The sequence below is a fragment of the Aythya marila genome, assembly GCF_965140915.1.
Source record: "Aythya marila genome assembly, chromosome: 13".
In the NCBI taxonomy this organism is placed as follows: Eukaryota; Metazoa; Chordata; class Aves; order Anseriformes; family Anatidae; genus Aythya; species Aythya marila.
The window spans coordinates 16729861-16750575 of record NC_139054.1 but is presented as its reverse complement, the minus strand read 5'-3'; the positions used below and the strand labels follow the sequence as shown (position 1 = coordinate 16750575).

The following is a 20715-nucleotide window of genomic DNA, read 5'->3' as shown; positions in this document are numbered from 1 at the left end:
CCGGCCCGGCCCCTCCTTGCCCTTCCCTTCCCTTCCCGTCCCTTCCCTTCCCCACGCGCGCTCCCGAGCCCTCCGCCAGGCGCGGCCCCGCGGCCGGGGGAACAATGGCGGCGGCCGAGCGGGGAGGGGAAGGGTGGGGAGGGAGGGGGAGGGAAGGGGCGGGCGCCTCCACCTGCGCGCATGGAGCGGCGCTGAGAGGGGCGGCGGGGGGGGACGCGGCCGCCGCCGGGCCCTGAGGAGCCGCCGCCGCCTCCTCCTCCCTCGCGGGCCCGGCGCTGAGGTGAGTGGGGTGGGGTGGGGGGGGGAGAGACCCCCGGGGAGGAGGAGGAGGAGGGGGGGAGGAAGGAGGGGGCCGCGGCCTGCCCGCACTGCGCGGGGCCTGCGGGGATGGGGAGGGCCGGGGAGCGGCCCCCGGCGCCGGGGGGAAGGGGAAGGGGGCAGCGGGGGGCAGGATGGAGCCCGCCTCATTGTCTGCAGAGCGAGCCATCTGCCCGGCCGGCCCCTTCCCTTCCCTTCCCTTCCCTTCCCTTCCCTTCCCTTCCCTTCCCTTCCCTATCCCCTCTTTTCCCTCCCCATCCCTTCCTTTTCCCTTCCCTTCCTTCCCCATCCCTTCCTTTTCCCTCCCCATCCCTTCCCTTCCCTCCTTCCCATTCCCCATCCCTTCCCTTCCCATCCCCAGCCCCGCAGGCCGCCAGCTCGCGGAGCGCCACAGAAATTACACAGCCAAAAAAAAAAAAAATTAAAAAAAATAATAAAAATAAATAAACCCCAAACCCATCACCACCTCCCTCGTCCTCCCCCCCAAAAAAAAAACACAAAGGCGGCCCCCGGCTGGCTCCTGGCACCCCGCGCCGGGTGCCGGCCAGGTACGGGGCTGCGGCGGCGGCGATTGCGGGCGAAGCACTTGTGGCAAATTTAATGTTTGACAAAAGGAGCGGAGCTGTGGAAGCGGCGGCAATTATGTAAGGAGCAGGGCTGGATGCGCCTCGAGTCCGCTCCATAAATCAACCTGCCGGGCGAATAAACCTCGCTCTGCACCAGCGCTCCACGCCACGCTGCTTATTACTCCCGCTATTATCGTTTTACTCTCATTGTTATTATTTTGCGTCTATGTATATGCGTTTTTTTTCCTTCCAAGGGGCTGAAGCCTGGCCGTGGGGTCTCGGCTGTCGCTGTCGGAGCGCGTGAAGCCCGTGGGGAGGGTGGGCGCAGGGCGGAGCGGGGCCTTGGGCAGCGCCTGCGGGTCCCCGGCCCGTACAAAGCTGCATTGATTCGGCTCTCTGCCTTCGCGGATAATGATTTTCCCCAAAGCTCTAACTAAGGGAAGAAAAGAGAGTCCCCCGGTCGGCCTACACAGTAGTACAGTATCTTTGAAAGCGCGTATCCGGCTGCGAATAAAGGGAGCCAGTCCGAGGGCTCAGCAGCAATGAAAGGCGGCAGCGAAGGGGAGCTGCCGGCCCTCCCCTGCCCCTCGTTCTGCTTCAGGGGGCGCGGGGGGGCCTTGGGGCGTTTTCGTCTTTTTTTTTTTTTTTTCTTCTTTTTTTTTGCTTGCTGTCTCGTGGAGCAGAGCCCCGTCTCCCCTCGCGGATGGTCAGTGAGAAGTCCTTTGGATCGGGGCAGGGGATAAAAAAAAAAAAAAAAGGGGGAGAGAATCGTGGCCGGGTGGCTGTCGGCGAGCGCGGCTGCGTAGGGCGGTGTTTCGGTGGGGTCGATGCCTGGTGGGTGTTTTTGGCGTTAGCTTCTCCCTTTCTGTGTTGGGAAGACTTGGACGAGTTTGCAAAGCCGGGGGGAGGCCTGGGGAGGAAGTATGGCCAGACAAAGGAGCACGGCTCGGGCCGGCAGCCCAGGTGTAGGACGCGAGCACCGGCGGGCAGGGCAGCAGATAACCCACCTTGCCCGTCGTGGCCAGAGCAATAGCAGCTCCATTCCTGCCCTGCTGATTTCCCCAGCGGATGGGCCCCTTAAAGTTTATGCCCTGTCACAGGCATCGCTGGGAAATACTCCTTTCCTTGGGGAGGAGAGTTCCCGGCTTCGCTTGAGTCCTGCGTGGACACCGTGGTCGCCGGCTTTGTGCTTGGCCTGGCGAGGCAGGTGGAGCGAGCATCAAATGCAGCAGAATTGCTGTTGCCTCTCAAAAACAGCACTTTTTGCTCTGTGAGGGCGTTCGCAGAAAGGTATTTGGGGAGTTGGGAGCGAAATAACTTCAGTGCGATCCACCTGCAACGTGCCAGGCCCTGCCTCCTCACCTGGGCGAGGGCTGTGCCTTTTTTTGGGTGCTGAGTCTTTGTGTCCTGCTAGCGCGGTTTGTGTTGGCTTCATCATCGCTATCGGGGCAGGCGGTCAGCGAGCTGACAGGATGTGTGATGTAAAACCAAGTGCGTTTGGTGAAGGCTCCTGCGTGTCCTCATGGCGTGGACATCCCGTAGGGGTTGCGTCCCGGTGCTGGGAGCTGAGCGGCGAGGTTGGGAGCAGCAGAGGCAGTTGCTTGGTTTAAGCATCCACGTGTTGAGCATGGATTTAGTCTGAAGGATGCACAAATTTGGGATAAACCACCCCGCTGTTGTGCCCGAGTGTTGGCATTGTTGGTTTCACAGCTCTGGGTTTTTGGGGCGCCCGGTAAAGCCGAGCTGCAGCGAAGGCGCTGGAAGGAGCCACGCAAGGCGGCGATGGCCACGGCCGCGTGCCTTATCCCTGAATCCCTGACCACGTCCCCTCACGGAGGAGGTGGCTTTGGTTCAGCAGTGCTTCGGGCAGCGGCGCCGGGTGGGTTTTGTGTGCAGGGAATGGCGTGGCAGCTGCGTAACGCCGCTTTTGTGCGCATCGCTCCCAAATCGACGTCTGGGGAGCGGCACGGAGCAAAGGCTCCAGACCAGCAGGTCTCTGATATTTTTTTTGCAGCGGTGCCTTTTTATTCAAAGCAGGTGTCATGGAGATCTTTCATCCCGGGATTTCTTTCATCCCTGACGTTTGTTAGCTCGTGTTCAAACTTTAAATCTGGAGAATTTCTTGTGTACAGGAGGCGTTCTGGCGTCCCTCTCAGGCAGGGTGAGCGCGGGGCTGGGGCTCGGTTTCCTTCCCACCCTGCTGGGTGCGGGAGGTGCTTGCTGCCCCGCAGCCCTGTGTGGTTTTAACAAAGCTCTGGGAACTCTTTTTTATTACAAAATGCCTAATTTATCCAAGCTCTCGTCTCGGTAGCCTCCCGTGATAGAAAATACTGCTGCCTAATTGCTTCCTTTCACCGATCCTGTATTTCTCTCTCTCTCTCTTTTTAATAAATTTTGTTTGTGCAGTGCCTGCAGAGCATGGGTGGATGTGTCACTAGAGGTTTCGGGTTGATCTTCTTTCCCAGCTTTCCTGCTCTTGCCCTTTGGTGTGACCGTGGTGCGCCCGACCACGAGGCCCGGCACTGCTCCTGCTCGCTTCGTGCACTGAGCCATTTCTAACGCCTCTCCAAAACACCCTTACCCTTTCTAGGGGTGTGGGGGCTGCCTCTGGAGCTGGGTGCTGAGAAAAACAAGTCTTGATTCATTTCCTTGCGCTTAAAAGTATCCAGGAGAGGTTTTGATGGCGAGTGTTAGGGCAGAAGAACCGGGCACAGAGAAGAGGGGGGCCCCGTGGATTTTGTCTCCAGCATAACGTCCCGATGAATGGCTCGAGTCTTTGATGGGGAAGAGAAGCTGAGGCCTTCTGAAAAGCCTGTTTATTGACATTAATTATTTTTTATTAGTTACAGCATCCATAGTTCGTTGGCAGTAGGAGAGCCCAAAGTAAGAACATTAAATCTTCAGAAGTTTTTCAAAGCTTGCATTTTTCATAAGAAGCTTGTGAAGCTTCAAATCTAAAGCTTCCAAAGCCTTTTCTTTTTTTTTTTTTTAATTCTTCAGAAGTGCCACTGAAGCTCTTCTTTAATTTTTAGTATTTTAGCTGAAACTATAAGTTTTATATATATATAAAAAAAAGGTTCTCTCTCATCCATTGCGCCGGCCCCAATTTCCCACTCCTTGGCTGCAGCCCCAGGCTCTGACTGTGCCCTGCGGACCGGGCGTTCCCCGTGTTCCCCCGGAGGGTGAGGAATAATTTGGGGTCTTCTCGGTTCTGGGAATGAGGCCGGTGTGGAGAGGGGCTGTTCTAGCTATGAATGCTTTTCTGAAGAACAAACACAATTTTCAGACATTGGGTGAGCAGGTTGGCTCGGGAGGTGGCTTTAACGTAAAAGGGTGGGTGGAATTTTCGGGAAGATGGGAAGGGGAAAGGCCTGCTGCTGACCACAATTTCTCAGTTCATATTAAAGCAAACAAGCAAACCCCGATCTTTGTGACCCCGCTGCCTCTGTAGGGAGCGACTCGCGGTAATTTCCTGTGGTTTGTTTGTGTCTGTCCGAGGATATCCACGGCATCAACATCACCTGTCCGTGCGGCGGCTCGTCCCGGGCCCCTCGTGGGTGGGTGTGATGGCTTGGAGATCCAGCGGCTTGTGTGGGGATCGGGGAACGTTTAGGACCATGGCTGGGCTTGGGGGCTGCGAGTTCGGCTGGAGCAGGGCAGCTCCGTGGGTAACCTGTGGGTAACCCAGTTGGGCACAGCAAATGCAGAGAAGCCATCAGCTGAAACCTCCTGCGGAAAGCACAATTTGTCCTAACCCAGTAACCTTCGCTGCCTTAATTGTCGTATTTGTCTGGGCAGCTCGTCGGCTGATGGGGACTCGGTACTGCAGCACAAGCGGTTTTGTTTACTGTGCCTGCTCCTTTCTTTAATTTGAACTAATTCCTTCCCTGCTTTCTCTCTGAGCCTTTCCTCGTCCTAGCTGCTGCAACGCCAGCCTTTCTGCACGAGAGGTCCCCGGTTTGAAAGGGTGAATTTCCTGCTGGCCTTGAGCTGGTTGGCTCAAAATTCATCGCTCCGTCAGGCAGCGCGAGCTGGCGGCTTGGCTTTACCTTTGGTTTGGGGTTTGTGCACGTGTAGAGCACCAGCCGTGTGGGTCCAGGACCCGGTGCTTGGTGGCCATCAGGTCTGGGGCTGGGTTTGCCCCTCGGGAGGCGAGGTGGCCACTGGACATGCTCCAGTCGGTGCCTTTCGGGGTGCCCCAAGGTGTTTGTGGGCAGAGCAACGCCCTGCGGTGGTTTGGCTGCAGAGCGTGATCAATGCGGGGGAATTTGTTTGCTGTTATTTATTCAGATCTGGGAAGGACGGTTGTGCAAAGACCAAAGAAAAATGGTTTTAGTCTGACAAATGCCAAGGGTTTTTTGTTTTGTTTTTAAAGCCCAAACAAACCCTTTGGGATCCTTGGCTGGGTACATAATAGCATGAAATAGACCATTTCTTTCATTCGGCTCCCTAAAAATCCAATTCTTTATGCATTTGAAGTGGGAGTTGAGGCAAAAACAGAGTTTAGCTCTGCTGACCTATATTTATGAAAAGAGAAGGCTTGCTAAGCGTTGCAAGGAAATGTATAATGCTGTTTGCATACTGCAATAAAACGTATACACGTGCTAACAACACTTTGGGGATTCTTCCTCTTCTTACTGCGTGTTTCAGCCCTTTCCAGCCAGAATCGGTCCGTTCGAGCTCCCCATCAGCAAGGAGGGGCAGCAGAGCAGGTAGTTTAGCGTAAGCAAGGAGCAGAGGTGGCACTGAAAGCCTCCCCGATCCCAAGGCTTAAAGGTGAACCTTTGTTCATTAAAAATAAAAAATAAAAAATCAGCTATTTTTGTAGTGCGCAGCTTAATGGTGATCATGCTGCTTCTTGCATAACTGTGGCACAGATGTTATTTTTTGTAATGTTGCCTGGCTTATTTAAAAGGGAAAGGGAGGAAGGGAATTTATCTCTTTGGAGATGAATATGTGGAGCCCATTAGTTACAAAAAGTGTGAAGAGCTTGTTACAGCTGAAACTAGCACAGCTCTGAAAGGCTGATCTGCGGAGTAGAGCTCTTCAGATAAAGAAGGAGCGTTGTATCTTCTGGAGTTTGTTGTGTGTGCTGCCAGATAGCCTAAAATCAGACCTCACTGAAGTATTTGCACACATCGTGTTTGGGCAGATGCTTAAGTGCCTTGTGGAGCCGAGGCCAAATCTGAATGTCCGCTTCATGAAACAAGGCGTTGGCGAAGCTCGGTCTCACCGGGTAAGCACAAGTTGTGCTTAGAGCTGATGGACACGGGAATGAAATGCGTCACTGGGCGTTGCTGAGCGTTAAAGCATTTGTCTTACTGCGCTGGACAACAAAACCTTTGAAGCTGCTTTCTTTGGCTGAAGAAATTCGTGAGGAGCTATGCGGGATTTTGCCGGCAGGAAGAAGTCACGTGCGGCCCTACAACGTCCTGGTGGAACAGGCAAGAGGAGGTAACGCCACCGTCCCTTTGGCATTTCTGATGACCTTGGAAGCTTTGCAGTAGCAGCAACGCAAGGAAGCGAAGATGAAAGTGGTAAACGCTGTATTTATATTTAATAACATTGACTTAACAACCAAATGCCTGCTGTTTCGGAGCAGCGCAGCGCGTGCCTGCTTTCTCGACGCGTTTGCTTTCTGAGCCTCGCCTGTCCTGGTTGCGTGGAGGCGCTTACCGGTGGCTGAGGGGTCGCAGAGCCTCGTGTACAGGACGATGGGATGTCAGCATCGACGTCCCAGCTCCTGATGTGTCAGAGATGAGTCTCTGCGAGATCACCTGCTGTGGGAAATAAAGCACGAGGCAAAATAAATGCCAAGCAACAGCCATCGAAGGCTGGAGCGTGCTAACCCAGCGGGGTGGTAGGGTTACGTGCTCTCGGGTGTGAATTCCTGCTTCTTGCCATCCCCGTGGGATGGAGGCAGTGGGCAGGGGTGAGGGCTGAGCACCCTGGCAGCACCCCTGGGGTTGAAGCCCCGTGGTGCAAGCCGCCCCTGCCCGCTGCGAAGGGGTGCACGGGGAAGGCTGGCCTGGAATAGGAGGGCTTGTGCTTGATGCAAGCTGTGTTTACTTTTGAAAATTCAGTTTATTAAACTCAAGGCTGCAGAACTCTGGGGATCAGTGATGCTGTCTGAACATCACCTTATGCACCGCACAAGCAATTTTTCAAAATTACTTTTTTAATTAAAAGTTGTATCAGTTTAATGCGAGTTAAAGGAAACTTCCCGGGCTTAGCGGTGTCTGCAACCAGGTTTGGGAAGAACCTTCTTCCGCCCTTGTTCATCCAAAATAGCCAGTGTGCATGCGAGGAGAGGGGAATCTCCTCCTGTGCCTTGCATCCGAGGAACTGCAGGGTAAAGGTATTTATTGATTATCAGTCAAGCTGCGTTCCAATATCCTCCGCAATAGCTGTGCGGAGCTGAATTGGAATATGAACACAAGGAAAACAAGGAGGGCTCGAGGTACAGCAGAGGAAAGTCAATACAGAAGTTATTTAAATGTCAGCTGCCTGGAAGAGCTCTGCTCAGAAGCTGCAAGGAGAGATTAGGTCTAGGACATAATGCATGAGCGTGAGGAAGGAGGAAGATTGCTGAGCGAGTCAGGTGCTGCAGGGAACGCGTGTGAAAGGAATGTATTAAGGAGGAGGAAGGCAAGAAAAAATTGCTGGCTGAAAATTACATCTGACAATTAGTTCTGAGCAATTAATTGGAGGAGCACGTGGCTGTTGGAGACAGGAAGGTTGCGGTCATAGTAGGTGGGCGATCTGATCCATCGTAAGTGTTATTCATCAGCGCAGCCGGTTGACAGGGACAAGCAACGCTCATCACAAACCCGTGTCCTACATTCATGTTATATTGGGTTTGTTTTCCGGACGTATATGCGGCGTCCCTGCAAGCAAAGGATTCCTGGAATTCAAATTACATTGGCTAAACAAAGCCAAGAGGCCTTGAGTTGTAATTGCGTGGCGTTTGGCGACTTAAGGAGGCTTGCATTCGGGGAGAACTCAATCCAAAAAAACTCACTGCGTGGTAGATGAATGGCCTGAGTTTCGTGGCCAGCCTCGTGCTGGTGCTGAGCCCCGCTGTAGCAGTCCTTGGGCGGTGCTGTGCCCCATCTCATGGAGGGCAGTGTGTGTGTGACAGCGGTGCGGTGCCCCAGGCCATGTGAACGGGTCCCAAACTGGCTGTGGTTTGGGTGCCAGGACCATTTCTTTACCCCGGGCACCCGGCGTGAGCACGTAGCAGCGTGCACTGTTTGCATTTGGATCGGTCACGCGTTGGTTGTGGTCTTGTTGTGCCACCCCGAGAGCAAACACGCATTTATTAAAAACCATCCTGACCAGCACACGTGCTCCTCTCCTGCAGCGAGGACAGGGAGCAAACAGCCCATGACGAGCGTCATTAGCAGCGCTTACTGCTCAGCCGGGTGTGCAGCAGAGGAGCCCATTTACACTGGGAAATGTGTGATCCTTCCGAGGGCAGGATGACCACGCAGGCTGAGCGTTTAGCTAACAGGAGGGACAGAGGATGGATCCGAAGCCACGCTCTGAAGCAGCCAACGCAGGTAGGCGTGCACTGAAAACGCAAGGCAGGTGGCGTGTAGTGGTCTGAGCCAAGCAAGCCCGAGCCCAGGTGTTGTGAAAATTAGTTGAAGTATGTGGCGTGTGTTGAAGGAGTCCGAGTCTCTTGGTGCTGATCGTAACAACCACTGCTTTAAAAACACGCCTCTCGTTCTAGAAAAAACATTTCCTCTCTTGCTAGGTTGGCTCCTCATATTTTTAGTGTTCTTTGTGTGTGGTGTCCCTTGGCTCTTCTCATATACAGATGTTTTTTTTATAAAACCTTCTATTTTGTTCCAGATCTGAGCCTCAAATTTTGATTACTACACAAAATAAGAGCAGGAGGCAGAAGGCCCTGTGGCAGTGCCACGGTTGCTGCCGTCCTTGCTGAGCAGTGCTTGCGGTCCCTCGTGCCTTGGGACGGACCCGTGAGGATGCTCCTAGCACCTAGCTAACGGGGCTGCTCTGGCTGGGGAGGATCCTTCAGCTCGTCCAACGTTGGCTGTGTCTCTAGAGAAAGCTGAGAAGCAAACGGGCTGGCAGGAAGGGTGGGCCTGGGGCGGTGAGAGCAAATTTAGGGAAAGGAGATGCTGCCCTTCCCTCCCTCTGTTACTGAGACGGGGCGGTGGCCACTGGCATCCCCTTAGGGACACACGGCTCCAATGCAGCATCAGCCGAAGCCTTTTGGGGCAGCCACCGAGGTGAGCATACCCCGCACGTTTCAGTTTGCATACTCCTGAAGTGCTGAAAAAACGAGGCAATTTTTCAAAGTTTTGCACGCAGAACTTTCCTCCTTTTTATATGCCATGGAGAAGCTATCATACTTAATTAAAAGACTCACACTATTCTTCTGAGGCTTTCTATTCCAGTAAAAGGTGGAGAGAGCTTTCTGAAGATTACTGTTGGCCGGGACTGGTTTCCTGTCAAAAAAACGACCCGTTTTAGCAGTTTCTTCAAAAAGCATCTGGGGAGCCAGTTGAACCTAAACTAAGAGGGAGTAGAAATATGAAGTACAGTTTCTGCAAGTGTTTAAACTAGACATTTCTTGGAGGGGATCCTTCCAAGGGTTGGTCTAGGTTGACTGTAGGTGGTATTAAAAATCTCAGATGCGACTGGAAGGTGGATTGAAAATGAAAGGAGAGCTGGAGGAGACAAGCGGAGGGCGGAGTGTGGGGCAAGAAAACCCCCTGCCTTCCTCACAGCACTCGCCTGAGACACGTGTGAGCCTTACTTTCCTCGTGGGCTTGGTCTCCTCCTCTTCTCCTTGCCTTCTTGTCGCTCTCTTCGGTATCGAAGCCCCATCCTGTGCGGGTTAGTTTGCTTCTAGTGCCTGAGTTCACGCAGAGGCTGAGATGAAACCCGGCAAACTGGGTTCTGATAGCTCTCTTCTAATTCTGCTGCATAATGGAGGTGAGCAGTACTTACATAACGATATCCTGCGATGTTAATAGATTTAATAACCCAGAAAGGTGGGAAGAGGTTCTGAATTACCTATAAAAACTGCATCTAACTAATGAAGTTTATGGGAAACTCATCTCTTTGAAGAAGAGTCGGGTGGCAGACACAAGGCTCGCGCATATGCTCAGGGGAGGAAAAAGGATGGAGCCGGCTGTCCCACCCAGCATAAATCTCCCGTTAAAATAAGTTCTCAGGTGCTGGTGGATTAACCCAGTTTTACGTGGGCTTCTAGTTAAACTCTTGTGAAAATGTAAACAACACTTGCTCCACTTGATTTTTATTTTTCCAAGTGTAGATATGTTCCAGTCCTAGGGATTATCGTGCCGTATGTGCCCGGTGAAAACAATCAGTTCATTAATGCTGTTTTGTTAGACCTTGCCCCCCTCTCGCCATGGTGATAAGGGGCCTTAATTAGCTCCAGAACAAATGCTGGAGAGTTTGACAAAAAGGAGAAACCCGGGGAGGGGGTGGAGAAACGCAGCGATGTCGTTAGCAGATATATGCAAAGAGCCGCGTCCTGCCGAGGAGAGGCCGTGCTTTGTTGGAAATGTTGGTTTTCCTTCCCGAGAAGGCTGTGAGCATCCGTGGACAGCTTGGGGAATCGGTGTTGGCAGCTTCAGGGTTGCCAGGCCAAGCTCCTGGGTGTGGGCACCTCTCCATCTGCCGAGGGGACCGGGCCAGGAGAGCGCTGTCAGTGCTGGGAGGCGTAAAAACACCCGGACACAGGGGCTGGGGGCATCCCCTGCTGGGAAGGGGGCGAGGGGTTGGGCTGGTTCGTGTGTCCGGCTGCGGACAGGGGGTGTCTGTCAGGGAGGGTGAGAAGGGAAGGAGAACCAGAGCTCTTCCAGCAGCGGCTGCGGGGAAGGGGAGCTGCGGTGCCGAAGGATGGAAGGGCAGCTTGGCAAATGCCGCCAGCTCAAAACCAAAGAGAGGCAGCTTCCTGTCGGGGGAGAGTTCAAAAAAACGAAGCACGTGGAAGTACAAGCATTAACAACGACGGTGATGTATTCTTTAGTAAATGTTAGGTTGTGCTTTTTTTTTAAAAAAAAATCTAATTATTGAGTGTTCGGGGTCCACCATCACAACCTCCTCTGCAGTCACCTGAGGTAGAATATTAATTCAGCTCGGAGTCTCAGCGTTTTATTCGCCACATTTCCACTTGGAGATGCGAGGGCTGTGGCTGTCGGCTCTCACACCTCTGTCCCTGGTCCTCTGCGTGCTGCCCGTGGGGTTACATGGCGTTCCTCCCTGAATGGAGGTGGCCTTTGTGTCACCTCGGGATACGCTGCACCGCTGCCCCCGGTGCATTTGGGGTGAGGAGATGGGAACCAGGCTTTGGGGCACAGACCAGAGAAAGCCTTTGACTGGGTTGGGTAATGCTGGTTGACAGGCGGCCTGGGGTTTTACAGTGCTTCGGGGAAAAAACAAAACACAACGTCTTATATATCAGTAATTTTTTGGGTTTAAATTTGTATTTGCTGGACTTTGTATAGAACAAAGTTGTTTTGGACGTGTTAGTTTGTGCAGGTTCCTTGGTTGGTTTAGACGGGACTTGGGTTAAGGAGGAGGCTCCGGGTATCACGGGGTTTGCGAGGTCTGCGGCCTCGGGGTGCGGGGCTTCGGCTCTACAAAGGCAGCTTTGTTTTTCCTGCAGCGCGTGCTGGAAAGAGGAACTATTTGAAGTGGGTTAGGTGGATGATTTCTCATGTGTAGGCACAGACAGTAGGATAAAAGGAGCCACTGGTTCTTGTCGTTGGCTTTTTCTGTGTGTTTCCAATAACCATCTTCAGGATTTTCATTCGAGGCTGGCAGAATCTCCTGCCGAATTCTTGACATCTTTTCAAAACCCCGGAGTTACTTCTTTGGGCTTTTTTTCCACGTTTACCTTGAGAACATGATGGCCTTAGCTATCCAGGGCTATCCAGTGTTTGTTTGTATTTTGCAGGAACAGAAAACAAGCTTCTTACTGGAATACATCAAAAAATTAGGTTGTTTCGTTTACATCTTCCCCTTTGCCTTCACAGGCTGAGAGTAACTGGTGTCAGCAACAAGTCTTAATTACGGTGAGAGTGGGGATATAGAGACAGCTTCACGGATGCTCAAAATTACTGCCCGCTAACCGGTGCTGCAGAACCCACCGGGCAGTCTCATGGCTCTGCATCCTCCCACAGGTGGCTGTGGGGGAGGCGTGGGGACGGTGACACCAGGACAGAGGGCTTGGAAGCGGTCTTGAGCAGGACCAGGTCACAAACTGAGTGGCCACCTTGGGTTGAAGATCCTCTTGGGTTGCTGGCAGGCTCCGTCAGAGCAGCAAATGCCACTTGCAGGGTACTTAGTAGTGTAATTAAATGATCTAGAAGATTTAGTCCTAAAACATGATGAATGCTTTCTTTCATTTTTTTTCTAAAAGCTTTTGTTCTTGGCGGTTGTAAATTCTTCACATCTAAGACATTTTGTTTGGCTTTTACTAAGGCAAAATATGACGGGAGAGCTCTTAAAATTGCTATGTAAAGCTGAGATTTGAGTTAAAATTTCAGCCTTTGCCGGTTCCCGTCCATCCCAGGTGGTTGTTTCGTCCATCTGCAGGCAACTACAGGGAGCAAGCACCGAAAGCCAAGAGGCAAAGGGCACTGTGAGCAGCTTGGTGTAGTTATGGGGTGTGCTATGGGCTCTGCTCATGTAATTGCCATAAGGCCGGGGTGGCTGCGTCCCCCCGGGGCACTGCGATGTGGCTGCCAAAGCAGCCTTGTGGCGTGAGGGTGCGTGGAGGGGTCCTTGGCGGCCTGGCATCTGCTTCTGCAGCTTCTCCTGCGCTGGTTGTTGAAGCCTGACGTTAGAAAGACAGAACCTAATTAAGGATTAAGCGAGGGGATTTGCTGTGAGTCTGTTCAAGGCCCTGATTCGGCCACTTGGATGCCGTCTCCGGGGAGTCTCAGCCTGCACCTCAGGCACATCCAGGCACATGCTGTAAGAGGAGGATTCCAGGCCGTATGGAAATGCTGTGCAGCAAACTGAGTCCTAAGAGATGTACAAGTTTGTGGGGCTTCAGGGCACGTGCTGGGTTCCTGGTTCCTGGTTAAGGGACCCCGTCAGGGCTGGAGCACTCCCTTTCTGCTTGCCATCCCTCCCGGCAGGAGGCCGGTACGGGGGGAACGTGCCCGTCGCTGTTTGCAGCTGACTGGAAGAGGAAACTGGGCTGGAGACTGGGGCACTCGGTGGTGATGATGTCTCGAGGGTTGTGGTATGGGTCCAGGCATCCGGCAAGCCAAGTGCTGCACAGGCCTTTAGGGCTTTTGAGGTGCTTTTAGGGCAGAGCGATGCTAGCAGCAATCATCCAAGGCTCGTCGCGGTTTCCTCCCCGTGAGCCCAGCCCGGTCACCTCTTCCATCACCAGGACAGCCCGGGAGTCTGCTCGGGGTCCGTCCTGGCAGGGAAGCCCGGGCACATTTTGCCTGTCTCTCTGCCTTCCCCTGCCTCGTAGCCCCCGCGTTCTGGCACCGTGGCCGTCTCCCACACGCAGATGGTGATGGGGAGCGGGGACGCGGGAGCTGGCGCGGTGCCGGCCGTGGCTGCGTGCAGGCTGGGGAGCAGGGGAGGTCACAGAGCTCCGGCAGGACTGCAGGGCACAGCCTTGGGACAGCGTCGCCATAACCTGCCTTGTGGCCCTGCTCTCTGAACATCACCCGGAGTTTGTCGTTTGTTCAAGCAAATAGGCAGTCAAGCCAGAAAGTGTGCACAAATGTTCCCGAAATGAAATTGGCAAGCCGAGAGTGATGGTATGAAAGGGGGGAGGAGGGAATAAAAACGATAAGGCTTTTCTACAAAGCTTGATGGTAAGCAATTTATAAGCAGATGTTGGGAGCGTGAGTTTTACTTTGTGTTCTGGAAACTTTCTAGTCTTCTCTTTTCTTGTTAATGACAAAATAACAGCACCACTTCCAAGTCTGCCGTGAACAATCTCCTGTGTGCTTCGCTGCATAAAAATTCTTTTTGTGACCTGCAGAAATTTAACACAGAAACCTGAAATGTCTGCGTAACCCCGCTCCAGTGCCAAACGCTCTTGCTATTCATCAGCTTTCAGCCTGTTGTCTGTAAAAGCCAGGGCTGTGGCCCTGTTAGGTGCTAGCAAGGTTCTTTAACAAATCTCTGAATCCCCTTTTCACAGATGGTAGGAGTGAGAGCAGGAGGCTGGGGGCCCGCTTTTGCAGAGGTGCTGCAGGAGCTCAGCTCCCAGGGATGTCGGGGCGAGGGCAGTGAGCATCACGGAGGTCAGTGAATGTAGCAGAAAGGCTCACCTGCTGGCATAGACTCACACAGTTCATCCAGCTTCCCCGCGGCTGCTCAGAGGTTAACCTGTTCCTCTCCCACCTGAGATGGCAGATGAGGAAGCCAACCACATCCACGCCAGCGCGTCCACCCAGGGGATGAGGGCAGCAGTGTCTGTGCAGGAGGCGGTGGTTGGCAGTGCTGGGGTTTCCTCCGCCTGAGGAAAGCTGGCTAGGATGTGCCAAAAAGCAGACGTTTCCTTTGGTCTAGTTAAACTCTTTAGTTCAGCCTTAACTAAAGCCTGAAGTGCTGGTTGTTCTCATCCGAGTGGGAGATGTTTTGGGTGCGTAGGTGCCAGAGCTGGTGGTGGTGTCCCTGGGAAATGCAGCTAGCCCCAGGAGCCAGGAGAATTAAAGGAATCCCATTTTTGCCAGCTTGTATGCAACAAAGATTTAACCGTATCCCCAAATTTACTGGCTCAATTTGACTCGAGTCTTTCCCTTCTTCCCAAACTCCCCATTATGGTTTTAAATACACGACTTTAGTATTCCTGATTGTGGTCCTAAAGCTGCGTAGCACTGCTGGAAAATATCAAATACCTTCTGACACTTGCCATTTCTTTCTATGAGCATGACCTCTGGAATAATTCCAAAGCTCTGGGAAAGAATGAGATTTTCAGTAATGGCTACAGGCATTAAGGGCACAAATACCATTGAGTATCAGTGGGATTTATGCTCCTAAGTTGCTGTAAGTGCATTTCAAAGTCACATCCAAAACGTACCATTTAGAACAAGATATGTTGTTAATGCTCTGTGTTGTTTTTTTTTTAAAGCAGATGTGTAGTAGAAATGAACAATGAAATGTAAGGTGGCTTATAATAGTATTCTTGCAGAAGAATTGTTAAATACGTAATTATTACAAACAACTGAATTTTTGAGAGCTTTCCTATTCAGGATTGCGCTTTGGTATGTTGATATTCATCCAGCTTGAGAGAAACCAAGGGCCTAAGGTTTCAGGGCAGAACTCCTCTACTCCATTGTTAATCAAGAAGAAATTTCTATATATTCCTACTGAGACAAGAAAATATCCCCAGTTCCCAAGAAATGTTCTAGTACACTGATTGTTAAATGTAAATGAGACCCTGTCATTAAAATCCATAGATTCACAGTGCTAAATGACAAATCGCATTTACCACATCGCTTAATGCACCATTCTTTTATTTTAATATCTTGAAGGCTTGTTACTGCTCAGCAGTGTCTCCCAAGTTTTCCAGGGGTTGCAGCTCTGGCTTTCTCGTGTCTCCAGTGGAAGTTTGCCTTCCGCTGGCTGCCGGCTCTCCTGGAGGGAGGGCTCGGGCTGTTGCATGAACAGATCCCTGCCACATTTCTCATTGCAGCACCCAAACTATCTCTTCTGATACACCACGTGTTCCAAAACCACACCGTTTTGCCCTCCTTCCTTGTCGGTGCCTGCCTGCGTTTCATTTCTTGAAGTCCCTTTGTGAAGAGAAGGTGATTCCTTTGGGAGCGATCTTCAGCTTTGTGGCCGTGCCTGAGCTGCTGCTCCGTGAAATCCCGTCGTAGCGGTGGTGCTGGGCTCCCCTATTAGCAACTGCACTTACATATTTAAACATATTTCACAGAAGTAATTATGCTTTATGGCCTGTAGCCAAACTGACTAATCCTGCTTCCTAGGAGCTCCGGGAAAAAACATACATGCCTGGAACTTGGCTAAAACTTCCCTTCGGCTCCTTCACGGCGTTTCCCTACGGTCAGGCAGCGCTCTGCAAATACGGGCGTCTTCACACAAGCAGATCTCACACCCAGTGTTTCCTTCCATCCATCCATCCATCCATCCATCCATCCATCCATCCATCCATCCATCCATCCATCTCTCCGCCTTTGAGGCTGTCTTTGGTGGCAGGCCAGGGGCCTGTTTGCTGGGCTCATCCTCCTCCTGGTGCTGCTGTAGAGGAGCTGCTCTCGGTGCACAGGTAGGCACGGCGCGTGTGCAGGGCTGGAGGGGGACTGGTCTTATTTTTTTACGTCTGAGTATCCGTAGTTAGGTTTAAAACGTGAAGCCATTAAACAATGAAAGCAGCGCCTGCTCCTGTAGAGGTCAATTTAACTGGTATAGCAGCACAAAAATACACAAAGGACCTATGTAACAAAACCTAATCGGCTTTAGCTTGAGGGTTACCAGAACCCACATCTTTCAGATCGCTGCTGTCGGTACGTTTCTACAGTTCAGCACTATTTATTTATTGCAACTGAAGCGCAGTATTTGTACCTATTAAGCCTCTGAGTTTCCTTTTGTAGCTCCCTCCATATAAAGCAAGATGCGGCATTATTATTAAACTGTTCTTGAGGCTAAACATCGCGAATGTTATTCATGTGTGTTTATTAACAAAGGAGGAAGGGGGAGAAGGTTTAGCGCGTCTGGTTTGCTTGACTTGCATCAAGGATAACTTTGTAAGAGGAAGAGCTTTCGATAAGAATTTGAAATTGCATAATGAAAAGGTCCTGGAAATGATTAAAAAAAACGGCCTGAAATCACTCCGAGAATTGTTGAGGTTTTTATTTTTTTTTGCATTTAAATTGGCAATGAAGTGTAATGAAGACAGTCAGAAATAACCCCTGACGCCCACACAGGGTATATATAGAGACTGTATTTACTCTGCTGTGCAAGCATCTACTGCAAGATGGCACATTAAAATGTGAACAAAACAGCACATCCACGCTCCTGGATGCCGCAGTGCTGTTACAATCTGATAAACAGTTCGAGTGCGGAGTGCATGCTGTGTGCATGCATTATCTCGCCGTAACGGTCTGCGTGCTGGCATTCAGTGGCCACCAGCTTTGTCTCCACCACGCACGGGGCGGCGCTGGGGGGGACGTTTTTAGGCTGCCCTCCCTCGCCTCCAAGGGGATTGCTTCGCACGCCGCCTGGGACCGGCTGGGCTCGCTCTGCAGCGCTCCGGCTTCCAAACTTCCCATCCCTGGCGCTCTGTGCTTGGGCACACACGGGCGGTTTGAGGCTGAGAGTTCAAAGGAACCCTCTTGTCGTGCTGCTCTGCGGCGCTTGATGATGATGTTGAGGTTGTGATGGGTATTTGGCAGGGCACAGGATCCTAAATTCAATCCTAAACTAACGTAGCTCTTGGGTGGTGGGGCTGGGTCACTCTTTGGCAGCAACATTCCAGTGGCATGCTCATGTTCTTTTAGGTTTAATCTTTTTTTTTTTTTTCCAGCATAAAATTGTTTCCAGTCTTTTAGATATTTATGTGACCTTCAGCACATGCACTAATCTCTTAATTCATTTTGTACTGAATGTATGGCAGAGTGAGACGTTAGCTTCAGAGGCTCATCTCAAAGGATACGTTAGCTCGAAAAATGTAAAGTATCAAATTTGGGAAGGAAAGACGAGCCCAGTTTTAAGTAACCAGCCTCTTCCTACCCCCAAGCTGTTTCACCTCTCCAATGTCATATTGCCTATGTTTGTAGGTGATAACTTAGCATGAAAAGCACTTTGAGCATCCTGGAACGAACGTTTTGACATTCAAGTGGATGTTTGCTTTCACGTTTTCCGTATTTTTGTATACCTCCGTGAGAAATGCATTGCAGAGTCTTTGCATCTCAAGTTATCTAAAAATGTTTTAAATGCCAGTGGTAACTAATTGCAGCTAATGATTTCAGCGTGGGCATCCAGTTGCTCTGGCTGAGCCGTACTGCAGGAGACCAGAGTTCATCGTGCTCCCCTCCTGCCCACCTTGCTTTCTGGATGCTGAGGGAGAACAGGCAGAAGGATTTGGTTTGGGCTTTGTGGGGTCAGGTGTTTTGTTTGGTTTTTAGACAGTGAAAGGATCGGCTCTCTGGTCAGCAAGAAAGGCAGCATTTATCTACTGCGCATGTGGTTTTTAGGATGCGGTCCTGTGGCCTCCCATTTCATGAGTTCTGGCTCTAATTAAAAGGAGTGTTCCTTAAAAATGTAGGTATGGTGAAGAGGAAGAAAAAAATATGTGGCTAGTTGTTGGCAGCAGCTCGTGTTTGCAAAGGAATGTCATCACCTTCAAAATTTGTTGTTTGTAAGAACGCTTTTTTACCTCCCGGTGTTGCGAGTAGCATTTAAAATAAGCAATACTGAGAAAAGATCATCAGAGTTCCTGTATTTTTCCAGGCTATTTTTGCGAAGATATCTGTATTTATACATTCAGAGAGTTTTTCCTATTTTGTATGGATTTTTTTTCCACATAGCCACAGCAGAGAACAAAGGTTTTATATTGGAAAAAGTATTATTTAGAAGTATTATTTCTAAATTCTTACGGGGAAACTGGGACAGACAAGGTATGTAAATGAACTTCTAAGTCCCTTAAATTCTAACAGATTTTAAGAAGGCAATTTGCCTTTTAGGTTTACAGTCTCATCCAGATACTGTCATGCAGCATAAACAATAAAATTAAATGATTGCGTTCACTGTGTGGTTTTCATCGATAATGAACTCCTGATGCAGTGACTTGAGGAGAGGTTCAGGAGGGCTTGGCCGCGTGATGCGGTACGTGCTGATCCTGGTCAGTGCTTTCCTTCTCTTCTGGTGCTCCAGCTGTCTTGGTCAGTGCATTTATGAGCTCAGTGGCGAGGGAGGTCTCTCTTGCAGAAAAGCATGGGGGACAAGAAGTAGTGTTATGAATGTTGCATACCCCAAAATCCACTTGGCTGGTCTGGAACAGGCCGTTTTGTGGAGCTTAGTGGTGTTGGAGATGTCTCTGTGCTGTGCTGACACCTGGGTGGAGTTAGGTGTTTGCTGGTATTAGTGGGGGGAGATGCCTGGGTGGTTGGGCATTTTATGCGTAGCGTGTGGAGGCCAGCACCCGCAGGCATTTCTAGATTTGCCTTGACTTTTTGGTGTAGTAGAAGTCCGTCCGCCGTGTCTTCATCAGCATTTCATCTGAGATTGGTTGCAAGGGGGAGAGAAGACAACTCAGCCCAACCCAACTCAACCCAACCCAACTCAACCCAACCCAACCCAACGAAGAGGGCCCGGCAGTATCTTCAGGTCAGCTCTTAGATGACCAAGGACCTTTGGGAGGCCCCAGGAGCTGGGGCAGGTGGGTTGGGTGGGAGCACCCCAGCCCTTCCTGCTGAGGTCCTCTCCCTCCTGCTGCTTCCACCTCAGCCCATGCTGCCCTCCTCGGGGGGCTTTGCGGGGTCTTGAAGCCTCCCGGCACCGTTTTTGTCCGCTGGCCGCTCTTGTTTTGGAGGAAGCAGGGAAGCTCAGCAGCCAAGGTGGATTTCCATCCCCGGCTCCCCTCTGTGTTGTTACAAGCGTTTGCAGAACATATGGTGTGCAAGAAGCACCCTTTCTCGGTGAGATCCCGGCAAATTCTCAGCATATCAGGGTGAGTTACTTTTAGAGCGTCTCTTAACTCTTTAATCGACGGATTTCCATCCCTTAGCATTGCAGGAAAACATATGGTTCTTCCCCCCAGCAGTGTTGTGGTTGGTTTTTTGATTATTTTTTTTTTCCTGGTTTGTTTTGCGTGTGTGGTTGTGGGGTTTTTGTTAGTTGTTTGTTTCATTGGTTTGTATTATCTATTTCCTTCCTTTTCTCGGAGCGAGACAGAGGGAAAATACTTCCTACCACCTCTAAATATTGGCCAGGTGGCCTTTTGGGGATGACATGATTTTATCTTCGCTAAGCTTTTGCATGCGGTTTAAATGACAAACCCCTCAAACTCTGGATTATTTGCAGGCCAGACTCTGACCTTTCTGCATGCAGTGGGGGATTTTTTTAGCCCTTCCTCGTTAGTGCTACCTGTCGGAGCAGTATTTTCCTTGCTAACCTCTGCCATTGCTGTACCTCCCAAAGTAAGGTTTCCCAGCCCGTTGCTGATTTTTATTCTTGGATGTATTGCACCAAGCATAAATATTTTACGTTGGATCTGCATATCTTACTTACCAGTGGACAGCTCTGCTTAATAAATAAAGGCAGAGAAATAGTTGCTACAGCTGCTTGTTAGGCAGAACTCAATTTTTTAAGGACTAAAATACAGGAATTTTCAAGTTTGCGTTTGTTTAAAAAAAATAAATAATCACCAAGACACTGTCGATTACATGAAAATAGTGAAATTAAAGCCTGTTGCACATAAGCTGGCATGCAATCTGCACGATATATATTTTTAAAAATGTTCCTGTACCTTGAAAATAGTCAGTAGACATGTTCTGGTTTGTGGTGTTTTGGTTTATTTGGATGAAGTCGCTTCTTGGTGCCCCCCAACCTGCAGACACACAAGGGATCAGTGGTCAGCATCCGCAAGGCAAAATCTCGTTCAGTTTTTGTACAAGCCATAAACCCGTGTATTATTAACAATTGTTTGCTTTGGAAAGCAGCATACATAGATGCCAAAATAGGTGCAGGGGGTTGGTTTGTCAGTGCTGTACGCAGGCTGTACAGACCTGCAGCACCAGGACAGCGAGTTCGGGTTCCTGCGGAAACAGCAACGAACGTGGCTGGGTATGGCACTGACGGGGTGTCTGTCACAGGACTTACAGAC

At 50.9% G+C, this 20715-nt stretch overlaps 1 protein-coding gene across 1 annotated transcript in view; it reads left to right on the top strand.

Annotated features, from left to right (window-relative positions):
- Window positions 1-220: 220 nt before the first annotated feature.
- Window positions 221-20715, top strand: part of NEXMIF (neurite extension and migration factor) — a 132897-nt gene continuing 112402 nt past the window's right edge. The window contains 1 exon segment of the mRNA XM_082770820.1: window positions 221-280. The gene's annotated coding sequence lies outside the window, so the exon portion shown is untranslated.